Genomic DNA, 21028 nt, shown 5'->3' with positions numbered 1-21028 from the left:
TGTGAGTGCTGGGCACGGTGCAGAGGGGCAAGCACAGCCCGGGGGGCTGCTCTAGGGCATAAAAATCAGCATCAGGGCTGAGTACAACCAAAGCCAGTGGCCAAGGCCAACTGAACTAGACCTAAGCCACTAGAAGCGGGGAGCAGATCCCAATGCATGGCTGGAGACAGCCACCAAGAGCAAAGCAGATCTCACCCCCACCTTCTCCAGGGTCTGCTGTCCATCTGCCTTGCTGTTTTCACCTTTTTGGTGAGCTCTCATCTGCCTGGAGACTGCAGGGGTTCAAGGCCCTGTCCGTGCTGTGAGAGATGCAAAGAGCCCGAGCTGCCCCTGGGCCTCCCTCTGCAGCACACACCTTTCCAGACCCAGACGTTGGAGAGCATTTTTGTGCACTTAGCAGCTTCACTGCTCACACTCCTGACAGCTACTCGAGGAGGGAAGTTGTCTTGTTGCTGGGAAGTAAAAAGGAGGAGATGAGGTTTTTCTTCCACCGGTTGACAACAAAATTGCGCCTGATAGCAGGAGGTGACAGCTCCGTGTGCAGAGGCCCTAAAATGAAAGTGCTCATCCTGGCTGCAGTTGACACACGTCTGGCAGGGGACATGTGGGAGGAACATGCAATGTCTGCTCCGCCAGCACAGGGACGCCAGCTCCTGAGGGACAGAAGATGCAGTTGTGGACCAGAATGTACAAAACAACTTATCACACGTGCTTTGTAGCTGTTACCCAGGGGTCTCTGACAGAGGGGAGGGTTCGTTAGGGTTTCTGTCCCTTCCATGCAGGGCCATGCTCTGTGGAGGCCTCTACCCCCCAGCTGTATGGGGAGGGCAGCAGCAGCAGCGGGCTACGATTCTGTGTGGAAAGACACAAAGATCATGCAGCCCAATCTTGGCTCCATTTCATGCCAACAGACAGGAGATGTCCCCTCTGAGGAGTCTCATTTCTCTGCCTGCTCTCAGCCACCAATTCAGGCTGCCTAAGGGCCATAAAACGTCTTCTGGGAGACTCTGAGACTCACAGAGCTCAGATTCAGCCTCTCCTCCAGATGCATAACCACTTAAAATCCAATGGAAGGCAGGGGGAGCCATTGCAGTCTCCTCCAGCGCGAGCAGAAAGGCAGAGCAAAACCCCTCACCTCCCCTAGGGCAGGCTCAGAAATAAGACGTGCAGGGGCCCTGCGGAGGCTCAGCAACTCCCTGTACCAGCAGCATGGTGGCCCTGACCTGCCAAGGGCCAGACCTGTGGGAGTACTACAAAAACACACTGGAATAGGGTGGACAAGACTCCCGGAGCCTCCTGGCAACTACTCCAAGAGCGCACATATGGAACGTTACAGCACCTGTATGTCTAAAGAGAATTGGTTGCATTTTTTTTTTTTTTTTTCTGAAGCATCCTCAGTGGTTTTGAGAATGAGTAGGGGGATGATCAGATCTGGAGGCAGAGGCTGTCCCTTCAGCTCCATCACTGGCGGTGAATGGATCTGCCCTATCCCTCTCCTTGCGGTAGCACCTCAAGTCAAGAAACGACCACCTCCAGCACTGCCAGCTTTATCCCAGCAGCACCGCGTGGGAAATGCTCAGTGAAACACCTCACTTCACTCATCCCCTATCTCCCAAAAAGCAGAGAAACATAGCCCTTATCCTCAGATAGAGCTACAGACCCGAGTGACCATCCCATCAACAGTACAGAGACCATGACAGTGACCACCAGTAACAGAATCACCCTTGGTTCGGTGGTTTTTCCCACCTGCAGGATCTGATCTGAAGAATTCCTTTGCAAAGATGCCCACTGCCTTTGATCACAGATGAAGGAGAAATTTGATACAGAGAGCATGCAGGGTGCAGGGTACTGCTCTGCAGGATGGCCTGGTAGTTACCATGGCACAGTAAGTCCAAACTCCCTGCTAAATGGGTCTGACCAAAGAGGTTGCAAAAATGGTCCAAGCTTTGCTCTTGTCTGTGGCTACTATTGATCAAATCTGGAATGACAACAACCTGCCCAGGTGGTGTGAAAAGCATCTCAGGGCACTGATGTTGCCACAGCTCTACTGCAGATGCTGGGGATGGACACCTCATGGCTGAGATGCGGGAATCAGACAGGACTCCTGGCTTGCTACAGGTCTGACTCCATCAGATACAAGCTTTGGTGTGCAAAGCTTGCAGGTGTTTATCAGCGTGACATGTACTTCCTTCCACTGGGCTAATTAGACCACCATGGAGAATAAACTGCACAACTGACTGGAGATGAAGGTCAAATAGAAATGGGTGCATGAAGGGAGACAGTGGTGATGACCATCCCCGACCCCACGCTGATGGGATCCCATGTTTGTGTGATGCCCCATGAGTCACCCTTGCAGGGCCCTTTTCAGAACCAGAGCTTGCTTATGTGAAATGTCCGTGCCTGATGAAAATTTGCCTGAAGCATGCTGCAAACATGACGTGGAGGGCAAAGGAAAACCTGCCTGAAGCTAAGCCTGACACATGCTTTGGGAAGGGTAAAGTGAGCAGATTTGATGAGGCAGCTCAGTTTGCAGGTCCAGCCGCTCAGATGTGAATGGAGCTGCGCAGCCTAATGTCTGCAGAACAGTGAGCACATCAACCTGGGCACTGACATTCGCAAAGGGTGGGGAAACAATCATTTTCCCCTCACTTCTGGAGCCAAGATTTATTGGGCTGCTCTTATTTTCTTTGTTGCCCTGCACTTCTTTTTTTTTTTTTTTTTTTTTTTTCCGAGAAATCAAGCTTGCTGAATCAATGCTTCTAAGAGCACAGATGATGTGCTGTCATCTCCCTGGCAGCATGAAACAACTGCTCCTCTGGCCTCAGGATGCATTAAGTCTAAATGACAACACACAGCTCAAACACACAACGTTGGTCTGCTCCAGAGCGCTGCTACTAGAAGAGCCATGGCAAAGCCTTGTCTGTCCAGCCCATTCCCCCACAGCCTTGTGGAGAGGCAAGACAGGGGAGGTGGTTTGCAGGGGCAGCAGAATCAATGATTTCACACGCTATGCCGAATGCTGCTTAAATTTCTATTTAGGAAGGCCACGTTGGGCAGGATTTTCAGATCAGAAACACTGCTTTTCTGGGGAATCCCTGATATTTGCTCTGATCTGGCTGCGAATTCTGCACTCCAGCTATTGCACTTGACTCATCTGCCAATGTCACACTTAGCAAAAAGCCATGACACATTCTTGAGGTGCCCCCAAAACGAGACCCAATTCCTCAGTCACACTTAAAGGTTTCACCATCCCCAAATAGCTGAAGGCGTGATCAACCCGTGGGTCTGGACAAACTGGAGTTCTGCTGTTCCTTCACACTCCCTTAGCTGCGTACATCAAGTGGCAGTGAGCACCTGGCACAGGCTGTCCAGGGAGGTGGTAGAGTCACCATCCCTGGAGGTATTCAAGAAGAGAGCTGATATGGCACTGAGGGACACGGTTTAGAGCAGTCACAGTCATGGGCTGGTAGCTGGCCATGATAATCTTAGTGATCTTTCCAACCTTGATGATCCCATGATTCTGTGAGCTACCACGTAAAGCTGAGTGGGTGCCTGCTGGAGGCAGGACCATGGGGACATTGAACAGGAGACATTCCGTCTACATCAGTGTCTGGATCTCCAAGGACAGCATCACAGACAGTGCAATGCAAGTGACAACGACTAGGAGGAAGAATACATTTAATGTGAATTTGATCAAAAACACCCCCAAAAGCAATTGCTTAAGGCGCCTGGGAAAGCTGACAAGGCAGAAATAACTCATCCCCTGGCACTGCACTGCCTTGCCCATGCCAGCTAAAAACTTCCATTATTTCCAAAAAATTCAGCTTGTGCTGCAAGCAAAGGGTTGAACGCCCAGGGCTCAGTCTAGCCCTATACTTCTGCTGCATATCAATGCTTGCAAATGCCATTTCTAAGAAGCCTTCAGAGTTCAGAGCCAAAAGTTGGTATTTTACCTCTTCCCTCACCCCTGGTTGTTCCCATACACATTTCCCCCAAGAGAAAGCACTTGGAAAGTCATTCAATTGCTTCTCACTCCTCCACACACCTGAGTACACAGACAGCTTTTCTTTACAGGCAGGTTCCCCCTTTACAACAGTAATTGCTCCGTTCTTCCAATAAATGCTCGTTGCCCTTCTCTGTGTGTGCCTGGCATAGTTGCCATGACTATGCTCCTCAAAGGGAAGACATCGCTCTTATCAAAATGATTTTGGCACTCCCCGAAATGAATTTCAATGAGCAACAGCCAGCAGAGGGGACTTCTCTGCAGCCTTATAAATTATTTAGCAGACTTTGCTGCTTTTATGCTGAGTAAACAGAACAGAGAGCAGCATGCAAAACCAGGCGGTGAGGCTTCGGCACCAGGAATCCAGGCTGAAGGAAGCCCAGAACACATCTCCTGTGCAGCTCCGGTGCTGCCACTGCGGAGAGATTGTATATAGACGTCAGTAGTGCTTCCCCCCAAAAGAAGGTACCTTCCAAACTTCCTGGCGTGGGTTTCAGTGGGAGGGATGCATCTGGCTCCTGGTGTTCGGTGCCAGCCCCAAAGGTCAGCTCCCTTGTTTCAAGACGGGAGATGGAGGAACTCCCCACAGACCCAAACGCGCTGACAAGAAGTGCAAAAAGCATTTCACCATCACTACTTCTATCCTCTTTTGCCTGGTGATTGAGCGAGTGGCTTTGAGACTGGGAACGTGCCCGTGGTTCTGCTGTGCTGCTCACACCAGCATGCCTGCTGCTCCTGACAACTGTTCAAACTTAGCAAAACACACGTGCGTGTGCACACACGCACCAGCTGCTGAGCAAAACATCTGCCCCGAGTTGTGTGTGCACACTGATGCACATGTGATATGTATCTGCAGCCCAGCACAAAGCAAACATCCTACCTCCTCTCCCTGCTGGGGCTCTGCAGATGCTAATGGGCTTCTGAGCTACAGAAGAGCCTTTTGATCTTTTATGAGCTTGTCAGTGAGTGTCACATTGAACTTTTATTAGGAGAAGTTGTAAGTAATCGTCTGTCAAGAAGGTTCCGGTGCAACGCTCCCGTTTTAGCAATTTAAATGACTGGCTGCAGGGTGCCCGCGTGCTCCAGCCTCCCTTGGGCCATTCACCTGTGCTGGACCAGACCCGGCTGTAAAAGACACAAAGCCTGTGGGCATCAGCACACGAGATGCCGCTGTGCTGCAGGCTTCAAACACCAGGGATGCTCAATTCTGAAGACAGGAACCCCCCCCCCCCCCCCCCCCCCCCCCCCCCCCCCCCCCCCCGAGCTTTGCCCTGGTGCCATGCAATGCCATTACTTCCCAGCCTTATCAGGCATCTTCAGACCTCTGGGAGCAGCTATAGCAGCTGGTGCTCCAGCCCTCAGAAAGACCTTTCTGAAACTGCCACAAGAGGATGGCCTTCGTGGCCTCATGGCCTTCCTGGACTCGAGATAGGGATCACGTGGACAGTTTCAAGAGCCACCACTTGCTGACTGACATGCTGTTGATTTGCTGCCAAAGAAATTAAACTCTGAAATACAGCCCTCCCTGTTGAAACTCTAGGTATAGAAAGTCTTTTTAAAGAGACATCACATCTCCTGGAATCCCCAGCGATCAGTGGGGTTAAAATCCGCAGTGGGAGCACTGAAGCAAACGTTTGCTAATAAGGGCATTTCACTGGGAGACCTTTCATGCCTCCTCCTGGTGCTGAGATAGGCAGGAGGAGGATGAAAGAATTCTGCTTTTCCTTCCCGTTACCAAGGAGACTGTTTAAACAAAGCTAAAACAAGAGGAGCCGGGTGGCTGAGGGGAAGGCGAGCATGGAAAAGCACGTGAGTGCTTTGTCACTGCTTGCTGCAAGCCCTGCCATGGGCTGTCCCCCTCCTCCTGGGGGAGAAGCCTGCATTTCAGAGTGTCTGCACCTGGGTGTAGGTGATAAGGAACATTTTAAAATGGCAATATAAAAAAGTGGCTGACCACAGGCTGCTCTCTTCATGGCCAGCTCAGCACCTTCCATCCCCATCTACATGCCCAGACGGTTGATGGATGTATAAAATGCTGGATGAAAAATCCTACTGCAGAACCCCACGGAGGCAGACGTGCTGCATTGCTTCTGTGACAGTCGAATGCCTGCAGCTAAAGCCCAAAAGACCTTCTGCAAAGGCAGGGCTCTTCCAAGCCCTACATACTGCATGCCCCAGCTCCATCTGGAAACTGCTGACGTGAGGTAGAAGTGGTGATTCCCCCCACCAATAGCGGAGGCCAGGAGCTGGTTTCCATCCCACTGTGACCCCCTGCTTCAGACATCAGAAGGGGAACAGTTCCCAGATGCTGTTTCTGCCTCTGATCCTCGTCTTTTACACTTGCTCATCTGCACTACTGAAACCCTCGGGGTGTTGAGATTCAGGCAGAGCATGCTGAAGTGCCCGTTGTTACACCTGCCTGGGACTTTCTATGGAAACTTCGCCAGGGTTTAGCTATTGAGATGGAAACTTTCCATGTGGGGTGGCCAGGGCTGAGAGAGTTACAAAGAGCCATCTCGCCGAGCGCTTCTTGCACTGAAGGCCCAGCTTAGGGGAGAAATATGCTGCTTTGCCTATGAATTTTCTTTTCCCATACACCACACTGACTAATTCCCTCCTTATGCTTTGCTGCAGAGAATGAAACTTAGCAGAAGGATCTCTCCGGTGCTCAGGATGTGCCAATCCCATAAAAATTTGCTTAAATTAGACCGAGTTCTAAGACTCAGAAAACTTTGAAAACGCGTAGGCTCCTTTGAACTGGCAGCCCAAGGTCTTGGAAGATTTCATCTCCTCTGGAAACGCTCCATCCTATCCCGGTGCCAACCTGACGTTACAGATGCTGTGCCCTCAGCAGGGCTTTCCCTGTGTCTGGGAGTTGCTGGGGAGTTCTGGCCGTGATCAGCTCTTCCTTTTCTGACTCTTTTTTTTTTTTTGGCTGTCCTGATCCTGAGCTCAACTCTGCAAAAGCCAGAGATGGGACCATGCTCCAACATGCCCCTGGCTGCAGGAGGGACCCAGGGAACAAGCGGACTATTTAAAACAAGATCTAGAGGCACTCGAAACACCAACAGGTTGAAGAACATGTAAGGAGCGTCCTTGGGAGCATCTACCTAGCCTGGGCTCTGTGGGAACTGCAGGGATGGTTTGGAAAATGTTGGGTGGAAAGACAGAGGGCAAAGTTCCCCAGAGCCCTCCTAGTGCAGCGCCTGGGGTGAAGGCCAGCAGAAACAAAGCTGTTGTTAATTGCCTTTGGTGATAGAAACCTATGTTGCCGTCAATCACATTCACATCAGTGCACACCACCTCACTGTGATACCTATTTTTTGACTGACTCCCAAACTGACCATGTACGTGTTTACTTGTGACAGCCCAGTAATGATCCTCTAACAGTCACAGACAGCTGCAGCTCTCATTTTTCACTAGAGCTCACCTTTTTAAAGTTATTAATGTGTTTAAGGTTAGCTTAACCCTAATCACGATCACTGCTGCAGGGCCCAAGCATGGCTGAGGCTTCTGGCCATGTGCCTGCAGCTTCCAGCCCCAGCCTGCATCAAAAAATATGCTTTTTTCTTTCTTTCTTTCTTTCTTTTTTAAAGACAAGGATCCCTTAGTAATCATCCTTATTGTTTTCTAATTCAGAGCTGCCAGAGAGCCTGGAGGATTATTTTGTGCGGAGCTGTAAATGATGCCCCATGATAATGATTGCTTTCGCTGATCTTTGGAGGAAAATTCCAATTTCCAATTGTGAAAAAGAGATTTTCCATTTCTGTGCTTCAAATAAACAGCTTCACATCCAAAACCTATCAGATAGGCTTCAGAAAAGCGTGCTTCCAAGCTCCCAGAAAGCCAGACAGAAATGCCCAAGGTGTATTCCAAATGGATGACGTGCAAAGGGCCTTGCCAGCACAGCAGGGAGCAGACTCAACCTCCAGCCAGCTGGGTTACGTCCCTGCTACACATATGGTGCCCCACATAGAGCAGGACCATGTATATTTAATAGGCACTTGCACACACACAGCCCAGAGAATCAGGCAAAGCTGCAGCAGCCTCAGATATGCATAGCCTCGACACTGGATTGTGTTGAGAGGGTGATGCCACAAGCAGAAGAAACCTGTTTGCTGAAGTGACAGGGCTACATCTACCATGAATTTTGTCCTTTATTAGGCCACTGTTCTTCACTCTATTATTCATGAGCTCAGCCTTGTTTCCTCAAGAGCTAATCGGGATGAGTAATTTTGGGACAGCTGCTTTGTCACCGAGTTGTTCACACTGGCTCCTTGCCTGTTGTTCCCTCAGTGATCTCCCTGGAAGGACAGGGTTAAGCTCAGCAGGGTTTTCAGCAGTTAAGGGGGATGCTCAAGACTGGATTTGCGTTCACTCCTTGGCTTAGGGCTTTGCCAGCTGATCCAGATGTGATCCCAGTCTTAATCGCAGTGCCCATACAAGCACAGCACTGCCTGGCTGCTCCATTCCTCACTGCCTTCATGTGGCCTTGAGGGAGCCAGGATTTCCATCCCAAGGCTGTAACAAGCGCTAGGAAAATTAGCAATATCCAGGCAAATCAAGACCAGCTGTGAAAGTCACTAGAGCCATTGGGAAATATTCAACCAGCCCATAGGGCTTCCCTTTTCCTAGCTTGTTGATAGCTACAGGAAACACACACTTTTTAAAGTTTTCACAACTGTGTTTCAAGAGGACTCATCAGCCTTATTTATTTATTTCTCTTGGCCCTGCCATCCCCATGTAGCTGTCTGGAAGTGAGGAAACATGGCCTCGCCACATCTCAGACTGAAGCAGCACTATAGGTCTGCAAGCCAACGCGGAACAGCAGACAAGTTTAAAATATGCATTCATATATATTTGCAATTATTCTTTGTGGCAAGGGTTTGGGAATTTGTTTTCTTGCTTTCATTGGGTTTACGGACCTACTTTCCGGACTTGATAGTTAGGGAAACATCTTTAGTTGCTGTATCCAACAACCATTATGGCATTTTGATTTGCAATGTAACTGGCTATTCCAGCCAGCGGGCTCCAGACAGTCCATGGTAAACAAGAGGAACAAAGCTGGGAAGAGAGCTATGTGGAAGATTTCTTTGTGTGGTTTCTAGCTGTTTATTTAACAAAGATCTTTGCACAGGCTAGATTCCATGTATTGCTGCAGCCCAGACTGATGCTGGTCAGTGCGTGCTTTCAGGCTGACTTTTACCACTCCTTCTATGCTGTTGGGTTCAGCTGTGCACTTGCATCACCGATGGGTTCATCCTGTTCTTCCACTGAAAGAGCACTGAAAGAGCCCAAATGCCTGAGAGAAAATTAAAGTTTCCAACTTCAGAGCTGGCTGTGCACAGCAGAGATTTGCACCGATTTGCATATGATTTGCATTACATCTCTAATCACTGCACAAATGTGCGGAAAATACTCTTTTAATCATCTGACTGTGGGCCAACCGAGTAACCTCGCTCACAGTTGGGAGCTGGCTGTCCCCTGTCACAGCATCAGCAGCGGGCAAGCCAGGCTGCTTAGCCCACGGCCACAAAGCCACCCACCCAGCGTGATGCACTGGGGTACAGGACTCATCCCAGATCTCTGCCACCACACAGACAGATGTCTACAGAGGACACTGTTCAGGCTGACCAGAGGCCAAATACTGTGATCAACCCACTTTCACAGCCAGGACGGTCCCTCCAGCTCCACGCAGTTCATTGGAGGTATTCACAGGCAAACCAAGACTCATCGATCAGGTAGCAAGCCGAACCCCGCTCATGCCAGCACCTGCAGAAAGGCTGTATTTCCTCCTCTCATCTCAAAAACAGGCCCGTTTTTTACACCTTTTAAAGGTTTGCTGTTGGGTCAGATCAGAAAATGGGAGATTCTTATCCAAAGAGGGAATTCCTGGGGAAATGCACTGTGACCTGGTTTCTGTCGGACAGAAATGGATGTTTGTGATCCTGAGGCCGAGATATTCAGCAGAGATCCCAGCTCTGCTCATGACCCACTGTGTGAGGTCTCAGGAGGATGAGTTAGGACAACAATTTCAGTGCAGTCTTTGGAGGAGGATACTGAAGTCACCCAGTCAAACTGGCCCAGTGCCCGGTGGCCAGTGTCACCCCAGTGGGCAACTGGCCAGCTCAGCAGCTCTGTAAATAATATGGCCTTTTTAATGAAAGTACTGAACTGGATCTGGATGCTTGGCCCTAACAAATCCAAATTAACCACGGTCTGACTCCAGACTGTTGCTATTTTTAGCCTCAAAAAATGAGCAGGCCATGGCTGCCCAGCACCCTGGTTGCGAATCCTTGTGAACCCATGGTTTGAATCAGAAACTGATTCAACACAAGCAGCCCTATTTCCGTTACTCCAATATGTCTGTGGTGCTGGCATCCCACCCCTGCCCACATCACGCCCATTCTGGGCTGCATTTCGATCCACGTGGATGCCTTTGGGCACTGGAAAATGGGTTCCCCAGGAGCTGTCTCAGAGCAGCAGATGGCTGATTCCCAGCAAAACTACCTGAAAGTGCACAAATCCCCCCCCCAGATTTCAAGGGATACTTGAAACTTGAGTTCAGGATGCTTGATCCAAATTTAGGAAGCATTTCTTAATGAAGAAGGTGAACACGCATTGAAATGGGCTGCCAAGGGAAATGGTGGAGTCCCCATCCCTGGAGGTACTTAAAGGATGCATGGACGTGGCACTAAGGGACATGGTTCAGCGATGGGACTTGGGAGGTCAGGCTGATGGTTGGAATTGATGATCTGAGGTTGTTTCCAGCCTAGATCATTTTGTGATTCTATCATTCTCTAAAAATCACTCGGATCAAGATGGAAAGGAAGATGTGATGGGCCCAAATTGGCCAGGAGGCAGAAACAGCTCATCAGTGTCGGATCTGACTGAGCGCTCTGGTATGTGCTGGCTGAAATGTCCCAGCCCGGCTGGTGGCACAGGAAGGGCTGCTCTCATGTTAGGATGTCCAAATCTGTCTGCAAAAGTTATGTCTCGCTGGGCTGAAGCCAAGTAGATACAGCCATGGCTGCCTTTCTCTTAACACCTCCAGGGCAGCTATGCCAAATGCTTCTTCCCAGATAGGTAGGGCACAGCAAAAGCAGGAACTCACTGATAACGGAGGTGTGAAAACCAGCACTGAGCTCATGCTTCACAGAAGTCCTGCAGGACTCCTTATCTCTCCTGCTCCATGATGACAGCCATACAAGGCTTTGGAAAACAGGTTTCGGGTTTCCCCCCCCCTTGTGGTCCCCAAAGAAAGATGAAGTCTTTAAACATCTAGGCAATTATTAGTGCTCTGGCTCCGTTGTTCCCCAGATTTCTGACCAGCAGAAGACGAGGATTAAGTTTTGGTCTGGAAGTCAAAATTTGCCCTGCTGAAGACCAGGCATCACTTGCCACCAGGTCTGAAGTAGCTTTGGAAGCACAAATGGCTTCTGGCCTAGTGACAATGCCCCTGCTAGCACTTGTGCTGCTGAGCTGGCTCTGTTACATCTCCCAGACATAAAACCTCCTTGTCCTGGAGGAACAAGGTGCTAGACGAAGGTAGATGAGAACAGAATTCTTCCTCAGATATCCTCTTTATGACCCAAAAAAGGTAGTTTACATTTTTATTAACAATGATGCATTGCTCTATTATTCCAGGACACATCCAGAGTACCTTACACTATCATTTAAATGTCAATTCATTTATAGTCTTAGTTTCTCTGTTAATAACACAAGGGTCATAATGTTCCTACAAGTATCTTCATCGGATCCTTGCCAAAATGAATCTCACTTGTAAGGAAGCAACTTCACCATCATAAAAGCTTTCCTTTTCTCCCCACTTAAACTGCTCTGAGAAACCATTAGATCACAAAGCTATTCGGCCTTCTGTCCCAAAAAATAACAACCAAACGCCTTTCCCCAGTTGAAAGGCAAACTGTGGGATTCCCATTGGTGTTTCACCACCCACTGCAGCTTCCGAGCAGATGGGGTTCAGCTCCACCAGCTAACTGCAGAAGGACTCAGCAACCCCACCCATAGCCTGGTACCCTCACAAAGACATGGATGACCTTGAGATGCAATGCAGGATGTTTGTGCTAGAGGCAGCTTCTGCCACGCTTGGAGAACTCAGGGAGTGACTTTTCACCAGATCTCTCTGCTTCTCTCCACAATCCTCCATGCTTTCGGCAGCGAGGGAAGCCTCTTCTCCAACTGCATGCACGGCGTGCAAAACAGGGCTGGGGCTGGCTGCCGGGAGGTCTGGCATAGCAAAACCTGGGGGCTCAAGGAGGGATTATCATGCGCCTGTTGCGCGCGTGGGACTTGATGTCCAGCTTAGTTAATGCCTGCTTAATCGCTCCTAAGCCACTCTGTTCTGAAAGAGTAATAACAATAATAGAAAACCCTCTTTAGTCTCTTTGCTTTGCTTTCCTGTTTGTAAATCCCAAGGCCTTCAGTGAAGCATTGTCACTGCTCAGCCAACTTAACCGTTAACCTACAAAGATCCACCAGTGATTACGTCTCTGAAAATAGATTTTATCCCTTCTCTCCACTCTCCTTTACTGATCGACACACAAAAACGCTTAGTGATTGTTACTTGGCAACCGTGGCAAAAACGTACCACAAGTGGCTCAACAGGATGAAATCACTGTCATGAAATCTCCAAAATAAGCACCATAATACCAGAACTCTTACTCTTAAGAGAAACAAATACCTCTCCTCCCTCCTTACGTCTTTAAAAATAAAGAAGAAGGACATACGCAAGTATTTTTCATTGGCAGTCCTGTGTTTTCCTTCTTGCTTCTTTGTGAAGCAGGGACTTCATTCAGCTGATTTTTTCTCCACCAACACAGACATTTCCATATCTATATGGGCTAACAGGGTTTAGGAAGGTACATACTGTCCTGAAGTCTGATCAGAAATGTACCACTGTGGAGGATTTGGGTGGGCAGGGACCTCTGAAGCTCTCTGGTCCAACCCTTGCTCAAACCCCACCTCAAAGCCTGTCCAGGGTGCTCATAGATGACACCATATGGGTGAGTACACACACAACCATATAGGATATTTCCCAGGCTCTCGGAAGCAAGCCCAGACCACGTCATAAGAGGTCAATCCACACGAGGGTGCCTTAAAGCAGATATCACTAACAAGAGCAAAAACTGGGATGGGAATCAGTTATTGATTAATCGCTGCCTGAGCCTACAGTCGTCGCATGCCCAACTCACATGGCCCTAAACCCATCCATCCTTTTCCTATGCCTCAGCTCCTGTATTTAATGCCAAGTAACCCCAGGGACTACAAAAAAGAAAAAAAAGAAAGAAAAAAAAAAGGAGATGCAACTTGTAGGAGACAATTTTCCAGTTAATAAATATCTAAGCTTTAATCTTTAATAAAATGTTTCACAGTGAGAAAATGTTTTGTGTCATGGCTCTTGTATGGAAGGCTGTGCCTTTACATCTGATCGAAAGCAGTCTTGGGTTGTCTTTGATGAATAAATGTTTCTCTGTTGTTGTCTCAATAAAAATGGGGAAGAATTAATACTTTTATGTCTTTCTCAAAGACAAAGTTCAAAACACTTGGAGGCTGGCCAGCTTCTGGGCAGACAACTCTGCACAGTCACAGAGATCTAAAAGCGATGTGCACCAGGCTTAATTTTTCAAACAGGAGCCTCTTGGAGTTTTTCAGTTTCTCACCAGGGAAATATTTAATTCCAGAGATTAAACATTCTGTCTAGAGACTCAGAGGCAAAATGTAATGCTGATTAGCATTTGTCTCAACGCCTAATTATTCACACTGTTCCCCATTTAGGGAACATACCTCTTTCAGGCTTGCACATAAATTTTTGCCCACAGATCTCTTTTCTGCTCTGATCGATACCCATTAGTTGCAGCTCTCCCTAGGTCTCAGCACTGAGTGCATCCTTTGCTCTGTGGGCCAGTGCCACCTACGACCGGCCACTTCAGATCGGCCTCACCGCAGTTTTCAGTCCAACCCAGCCCCAAGGCTTCTGTGTGCTATGCTGCTGCAAGGACCAGGAGCACGAGGAGGTGCTCATCCCTTCTGTCTCCCCTCCCCTACAGAGGAAAGGAGATGCCTTCACCCGTAAAGCAACACGAAGCATTGCTGAGGGGGTGAGAGCCACGCACACAGGGCAAATTTCTACCTAGCTCGTCTGAATCAGCAAGAGAAAGCAAGCCTTAAGGAGACCACACAATATTTTGCATCTGTTTCCTGAAGCTTGTGATCAGCTGGGCTCTGAACTCCTCCAGAAAGTATTCCTGCTGCCTACGAGCACTTTAGGAATGGTTTTGGATGCTGGCTTTTTATCTGGTGAGAGCTGCCAAACCATATCCTGTCTCCCATACTTAAAAGCTGATTTTTCACAAGTGCACATTTTAGAAAATTCTTTCAAAAAATCCCCTAGCCAGCTAAATTGCATCTGCTTTCTAAATGTATGGTGCAGACATGCAGAGCTGTGGGTGACTAATAGGTATTTAAGCTAGCTATTATTTTCTTCTGCAAACAGTGGCAAACCACAAGCACTAGTCATAGGGGATTTCATTAGCTCACGTGCAGAAGACTTAGCACTCCAGAATGCTGATGCACAGGGAGAAATTCCCACTCTGCATCTCAAAAAATACAAGCCCTGAAGGAGCTGCTCTGAACAACGTCAAGCCCAAACCTATCTCCTGCAGGGTCAATATGGGATTGTTGACTTGCTGGCGTGAACAAAGCTGCAGGTATTTGAATGCGCTGTGTTCTCAGTGGAGTGATGGTGGCTGCATTGCACCGAGAAGCCCTATGCTTGGGGAGCTATGCTCTAGCCAAGGCTAGCATCCTCTCATTGGTGGCAACATCACTCAAGAGGTGATGAATCGCCCTGATCTCCATGAGTGCTGTGGGACACACGTGAGGACCAGACGAAAGGACATGTGTGGCTCCGAAACCACTCAGAGATAAAGAGGTAAAGATCAGAGACCACAGGAAAGCAGCAGGAGCTGCTGGAGGAGCCAAGGGATGGATTACTTTGCATAATTCATTCTTGCACTTCAAGGGGAGGCTCGCGAGCCAAGGTCTCCTCTTGCTGAAGCTGCTCTCCTCCGTTGGCGCGCAGCAGAGACGAGATCAATCACGGCTGCTGCAGCTCTCCAGTGACATTTCTAAGTGCTCCACTGAGAGGAGATGAATTAGAGACGGTCGCAGCATAACCATGGGGTGCCCAGGTCTCCCTCCTGGGCTACAGCCTTGCTCTCCTCCAGACCACGCTTCCCGAGACAGATGGGATCAAGGAGATAAGGCTTGTACATAGCGGCACCAATCCTGATAACAAGCTATTAACAAGAAGTGCTTTCAAACTGTATCACTTTTAACGGGAGACTGACAACTGCAGAGTAAATAACACAAAGCAGATAAAATCCGAGTGCTCCTCTGCCTGTGCAGAGTGCAGATTGCAGCCACGGGGCAGAGCTCAGACCACGAGCAAGATACTGGGAAATGCAGCCATGTGGCGTAAGCCAGCACAAAGTCCCTCCCTCAGACTTCCTGGGCTTCACTTTCCTTTGTCTCTATGTGTTACCGTGGGCTTTGTGAACTGCGTGGGGACCTGTGAGATAAAAGTGCTAGATAAGACCCTAGATATTGCTGCAAACATTCAAGCTGCTGCACGTTTACATTTGGGACGAGTACAGGTGACAGAGAGCAGCGCAGCCAGTTGGGATTTGCCCTTCAGAGCCCAACTGTGCCCTGGCTCTCCTGTGTGACCATTTCATCCCTGTTGGTAGCAGCTGTCCTCTGTCAGCAAGGAGCAACCTGCTGCCAGGCTCATCACAGCACACAGTGCGCTCCGCGGGGCTGCAGCCGCGCAGTGCTCTCTGCTCGCCCAACCATCCTGACCTGGAGAAGAAGGCCTCCAGCTGCTCAGCCTCATCTCTTGGCTTCTGGCATGGAAAGAACTGAGATTTGCCCGTGTCCTTCGCTCCCACCCAGGGCAAGGACCGCTCCCAGCCCGCTTGTGGTGATGTTTCCTTAGAGGGACTGCGCTGCCCAATGCCAGACACAGCTCCTAGGCTGCTCAAACTGGGTTGCTGTTTGTGCTGCATGATGCTTCCACAGCTTGCAGGACCTTCTGCTCTGCCCAAGGAGCCGTCAATCTGCTGGGCAGCTGTTTGCACAGCTGGGAAGGAGGGACAGAGCCTTTGGGCTGGATTGGCCCCAGGATGGTGCAGTCTGAATGTAGTGCCCTCTGATGCCTGCTCCCCCAGCAGTCTGAGGGGATCTTTATTTGTCACCAGCGTTTCCCGGGCCACAAAGCTGGCACATGGCCCCAGCACAGAGAGCTAAAAATAAACCATTTCTACTACAGCCCTGGGAAAGAGTGGAATTCCCATGGCATAGCCAAAAATGCAGGGAGAACAGTGGCACCAGGGCTGCCAGGCAAACCCCCCTTCAGGCAACTACAGCCTGTGTGCGGGCATGCAGATGGGGTCCCACAGGCACGCTTCTACGGGGTCAGGAAAGTATGGGCTGGGGAACAAAGTGGGGAGAGGGAAGCCATGGGAACAGCTTCTGGGAAGAGCACCCAGCTTTGCTCTCATCTCAGTGGGTTAGTCACCGCCGAGCGAGGAAGTTAAATGGCTGCCATCTATCAAGTAGATGGTGATGACGTTGCTAATTGGGGCAGAGGACATGAGCTGGTCTCCCCACAGAGGAATGAGGGCTTTGAGTCACAGGAGGAGGTATTTTGGAGAACGTACGCTCACTGCCCAGCTGTGGGGTGGGCACAAGAGTGACCATGCTGGCCAAGGCTCACTTTGTTCGGAGGCAATGTTCTTGCCAATCTGAGCAATACAGGATGATCTAAGTGTATCATCCATTATCTCTATCTTCACTTTTGACACAAGGAAAAATTAATTTTCTTTTAAAAAGTGATGTATGAAGAACCCAGATTCGCCTGAATAATATATGAACCTCTAATCTGGCTGTTACCCTTTGTCTGAAGCATTAACATTAGCAAAAGGCAATTTAGGATGATTGCTTTTAAGTTGTAAAGCCAATGTTCAATTAGAGCATGAAATGAAAGACTTATCACTAGCACTGGCACGAAGATTTATTCTCAAAGTATTTCCTTTCAGCCACAAAGATGCTGGTTTTGTCTAAAGTGACATGTTTAGAACAAGCTGCTCTTGTCTAATATTACTAGGAGAAAGGGCTTGGAATTAAACATTTTTATATTTAGGATAATGAGAGCGTTTTGTTAAAGATTCCTAAGCCGCACTTTGAATTTTGGTTACTGAGCTCTCTTTGAGGAGAATCCAAAGAAGGTGGGTTCATCTGCTAGGGCAGCGGCGGTGGGAGGCGTGGTGGTACCAGGAACGCTTTTATGACCAAGCAGAGCCCTCAGCAGACCAGGTGTTTTACAATGGTAATTCCCATTCTGTTCACTCCTTTGGATGTTCAACACACCGGGCTTTCCAGTGAGCTTTCAAGGGAAGCAGCGTGTGGTTGGGCCACTGGCCACACATGTGGGATTTGCCCCAGGCTAGGCACAGAGTAACTGCTACTGAAATAATGGGGAAAAAAAACAAAACCAAAAGGCTCACTGCTTGCTGTGTTTAGCAATAGCTGGAGGACAGCGATGGGGATGAGAAAGCCCCATGCCACACGCTGTGGGGCAGCCGCGATCTGCCCAGTCCTGAGGAAGCTTGCCAGTACGCCTTGTTCCTGCTCAGCACTATTAATTTGGCTAAGCAGCCAGGGCTGGTGAGTAGCCTGCGCAGAGCCCTGAGCTGAATAATAAGCCCTGACATCGAGATGCAAGGCATGGCCAGGGCAAAGCAGCCAGCACGCTCCGCCAGCCACCCCTCAGTGCCCCGCCACCAGGACCCTTTCCTTTTGGAAGTGAAGTTTGTCTGCTGTGGTTTTTGAGTGCTTGGGTTGGCAGTAGTTCAGTTTAACGCTATCGTACAGCTAGGATTTGGGAACAGGAGTCTGAGAAAGCCAAGCGGATATCTGCAGTCAGTCTGTGCCTGGAATGGACTGCAAATGAGCAATGCAGCCCGGTCTGGTCTTGGGGTGCTGCTCTGGAAATCCTAGGGAAAAGATTAAAGGAAGACAAGGAGGGAATGTGTACAAGGGGAGTTTATTGCTACAGAAGAAATCACTGGGTTCATTTATACAGATCTATTTCTCAAGGCTGTAGAGATTATCACCTCGCTGAGACATTTTCCAGCTGCGCTTTTCAGAGGCCTGAACAGATCAGAATTACACCTTGGTTCTGGGCAGCTTCTGGCAAAAGTTTATATTGCATCAAGAAATGGAAAAAAGTACTAGAAAGTTTCTTGCAATGAGAACATTTGTCACCAAGTTGTTTCACAGAATAAGCCCTGGGCAGGGGACCAAGAGAAGTAATTGGACTGGCCTTACTCCATGTTTAAGATATTTGTCTTAGGCTTTTGAAATATGAAAGGAATATCAGGTCATTCTTCCAGAGAGCGAGGAAGAGAGGGGCTCATGGCATTTGTTTCTCAGCCCTTGAAGCTCACATATCCTAACACTGCTGAAGGCGCAGGAGCTGACAAACTGCTGGATGAGCGTGTGATGTGCAAAGGCAGCTGAAAGCTGACTTCCACGCTGGGGAGGAGTTGTTCTTACCTCCTCATGTTATGACAGCGTTGAGAAAGGCTTCCTGCTGGGGGAGGGAGGAGATTGCTGCCATGAGAGCAGGCTCTCTACAGAGGCCAACGATGCTCTCGTTTAGCTCCCACCGTTTGCTTCCAGGTGGCTGCCTTTAGCCTCCCAAGTGGTTGGTTGGTTTGAAAAGACCTCAAGGGGTGACAAACCATGCTCCTGGTAGAACAGGGGCAAGGTGATCGTGGGTGAGTAGTTCTGAGGAACATCGTGGCTTTGCAGGCACTTTGCACCCCACTCTTCAAACACCATGGGTAGTCTCAGCTCTTAGAAATGCATCATCACAAGCCCAACGAGAACAAGCCTGGACACTATAGCTGACATCACCCCCTCTGGCATGGGAGAGATGAACACTTCTTGTTTACTGCCAGCCTGAAAGCCCAAAATGCACATTGCCAGAGCACTCTGTGTGCCACGTGGGAGTCACGCTGCAGCACGCAGAGACGTTTGGCTGGGAGTCGTGCGAGGACAGCATCTCCAGAGAGGCACCTCTCCACGTGCTTATGGCCCAGGAGAGCTGGCAAAGACATCTCCAGCATGCCTTTAGCTCGCTGCTCCCCCCGGCCATCCATCTGCCACCTCAGTCCCAGAGGAGCTGCTGAGGAGAGAACAAAGCCCAGCTCTTGATGCACAACTCCCTTCCCAAATTCCTGACAGCTTCTGAATGATGTATGGATCAGCATATTAAAGACCGCAGCTTGTAGATGCCTTATTGCCAGGCAGGCAAGTCCTCAAGCATAGATTAATTGCCTCGCTTTAGCAGGTAATAAAAGGGTATCTGAGTCCACTTTCACCCCAGCCAGTACAGACCACACGACTCAGCCCATGCAACTGCACAAACCCTCTGCGTCCCAAACAGGACCAGTGAGCCGAGGACGATGGATTTACACAATATTTGTTTGCCAGCAGAAGGTCCACCATCAATATTTAAAGCTGAATGAGTCTCAAGAGTAGAGATGAAGAGCCCTTCATAAGGCAGCATCCATCATTTTGGTTTTTAATTCTGTGCTTGCTGACTTGCCGCACAGCATTATATGCGTGTTGGGTAAATGAATAATGGATAAATAATTAATCAAATTGCTCAACCTTTTGATTTTCCCAGTCATCGCTGAGCTTGGGCACCCTGCACGGGGATCTTGTTCTCACTCCCAATGGGTTCTGGGGGAAGGCACGGTATCAATAGTTTACTCGATGCTTCTGAAATAACCTTGCTAGCAGCAGAACACCGCAGGTGCCCGGCCAATCCTACTGCCCTCACACTCCCCAAAAAACACAGCTCTGCTGGGAGAGCACTCAAGATGCTCAGGAGAGCAAACCCAAAGTGCTGCAGAGCTCCCCTGGTCCAGCTTTTCTTTCTGGCCACCAGGCACAGCTGAGCTGCCGAGAGAACCTTGCTCCCAAGCCCCACAACAGGATTTATGTCACCATTTACGGTGACAAATTGCAAACCGCCTGCTTTTGACGCAAAGAGAGTAGCAGTTCCTGCTGGGAGATGCCGCATGCACAAAAGCTGAGTTTCCCCAGCAGCAATCAGTAGGCTCTAAACCCATCTAAAGCAGCTTGTTTTGTGCTCTGGCGGTTTTACAGCAACACCAGGACTTTTGCAACCTCTGTTCCCAGAGGGTTGAGCAGGTGGTGTCACCTGCCCCGGTGCAATTTCAGCCCTTCTCTGCCTACAGAAGCGCTGATCTGATGTGACAGTTCCAGTCCAGGTTTGCTCTGGCCTCAGACCTGGCTCGTGAGGTGCCTCCTTGCAGTTTTGTCCCTCCCTGGGTCACTCCAGAGCTGCTGAGATGTGGGAGCCCACCAGCTCCATCTGGTCACAGCCAGCCTACGGGAGATATAGCTCGGGGCTTTGCAGGCATTCTGTTAATTGGTCAGTCCTTATACTGTCAGTAAGCGTTTATACTTTGGGGGGGTAAAAGTGGAGATTGGGAGGTTTGCTCCCGTTCCTTCCCCCCACCACAGCTTCGAGAAGAGAAAGAAGAGCTCAGCATCAAAGCAAAACCATTTTCCCTCTGCCTCTCTGCTTTGTTTTGTGATGACCTTTAATAGTTGCAGAAGGGAAAACGGGCTGGTCAGTTTGCATTAGAAATTCACTCAAGTGTCTGGTGCTTTCTGTGGCTTATCAAATCCAAGCCGCTTGGATGAGCCCAGTGAGCAATTAGTGCTACAACCTAGAGCCAGAAATTTAAGAAGCCCATTTGCATATAGTTAGAAAGAAAAACGTTGATTAATTTGTTCTGATACGCTCCAGAAAAAAAAATCCTGCTCAGATAGCACCGGGGAGTTCAGGCAGATTATAAACTGCTCTGCTCCGGACTGTAAATATCCTACCCGTGCCTCCCTCTG

General features: G+C 49.3%; 1 protein-coding gene across 12 annotated transcripts in view; it reads right to left on the bottom strand.

Moving 5' to 3' along the window:
• Positions 1-21028, bottom strand: part of SLC8A1 (solute carrier family 8 member A1) — a 117516-nt gene that overhangs the window by 19856 nt on the left and 76632 nt on the right. The window lies entirely within an intron of this gene.

This window comes from Gallus gallus, chromosome 3 (assembly GCF_016699485.2).
Source record: "Gallus gallus isolate bGalGal1 chromosome 3, bGalGal1.mat.broiler.GRCg7b, whole genome shotgun sequence".
Taxonomy (NCBI): Eukaryota; Metazoa; Chordata; class Aves; order Galliformes; family Phasianidae; genus Gallus; species Gallus gallus.
This window is presented reverse-complemented; position numbering and strand designations above follow the sequence as displayed.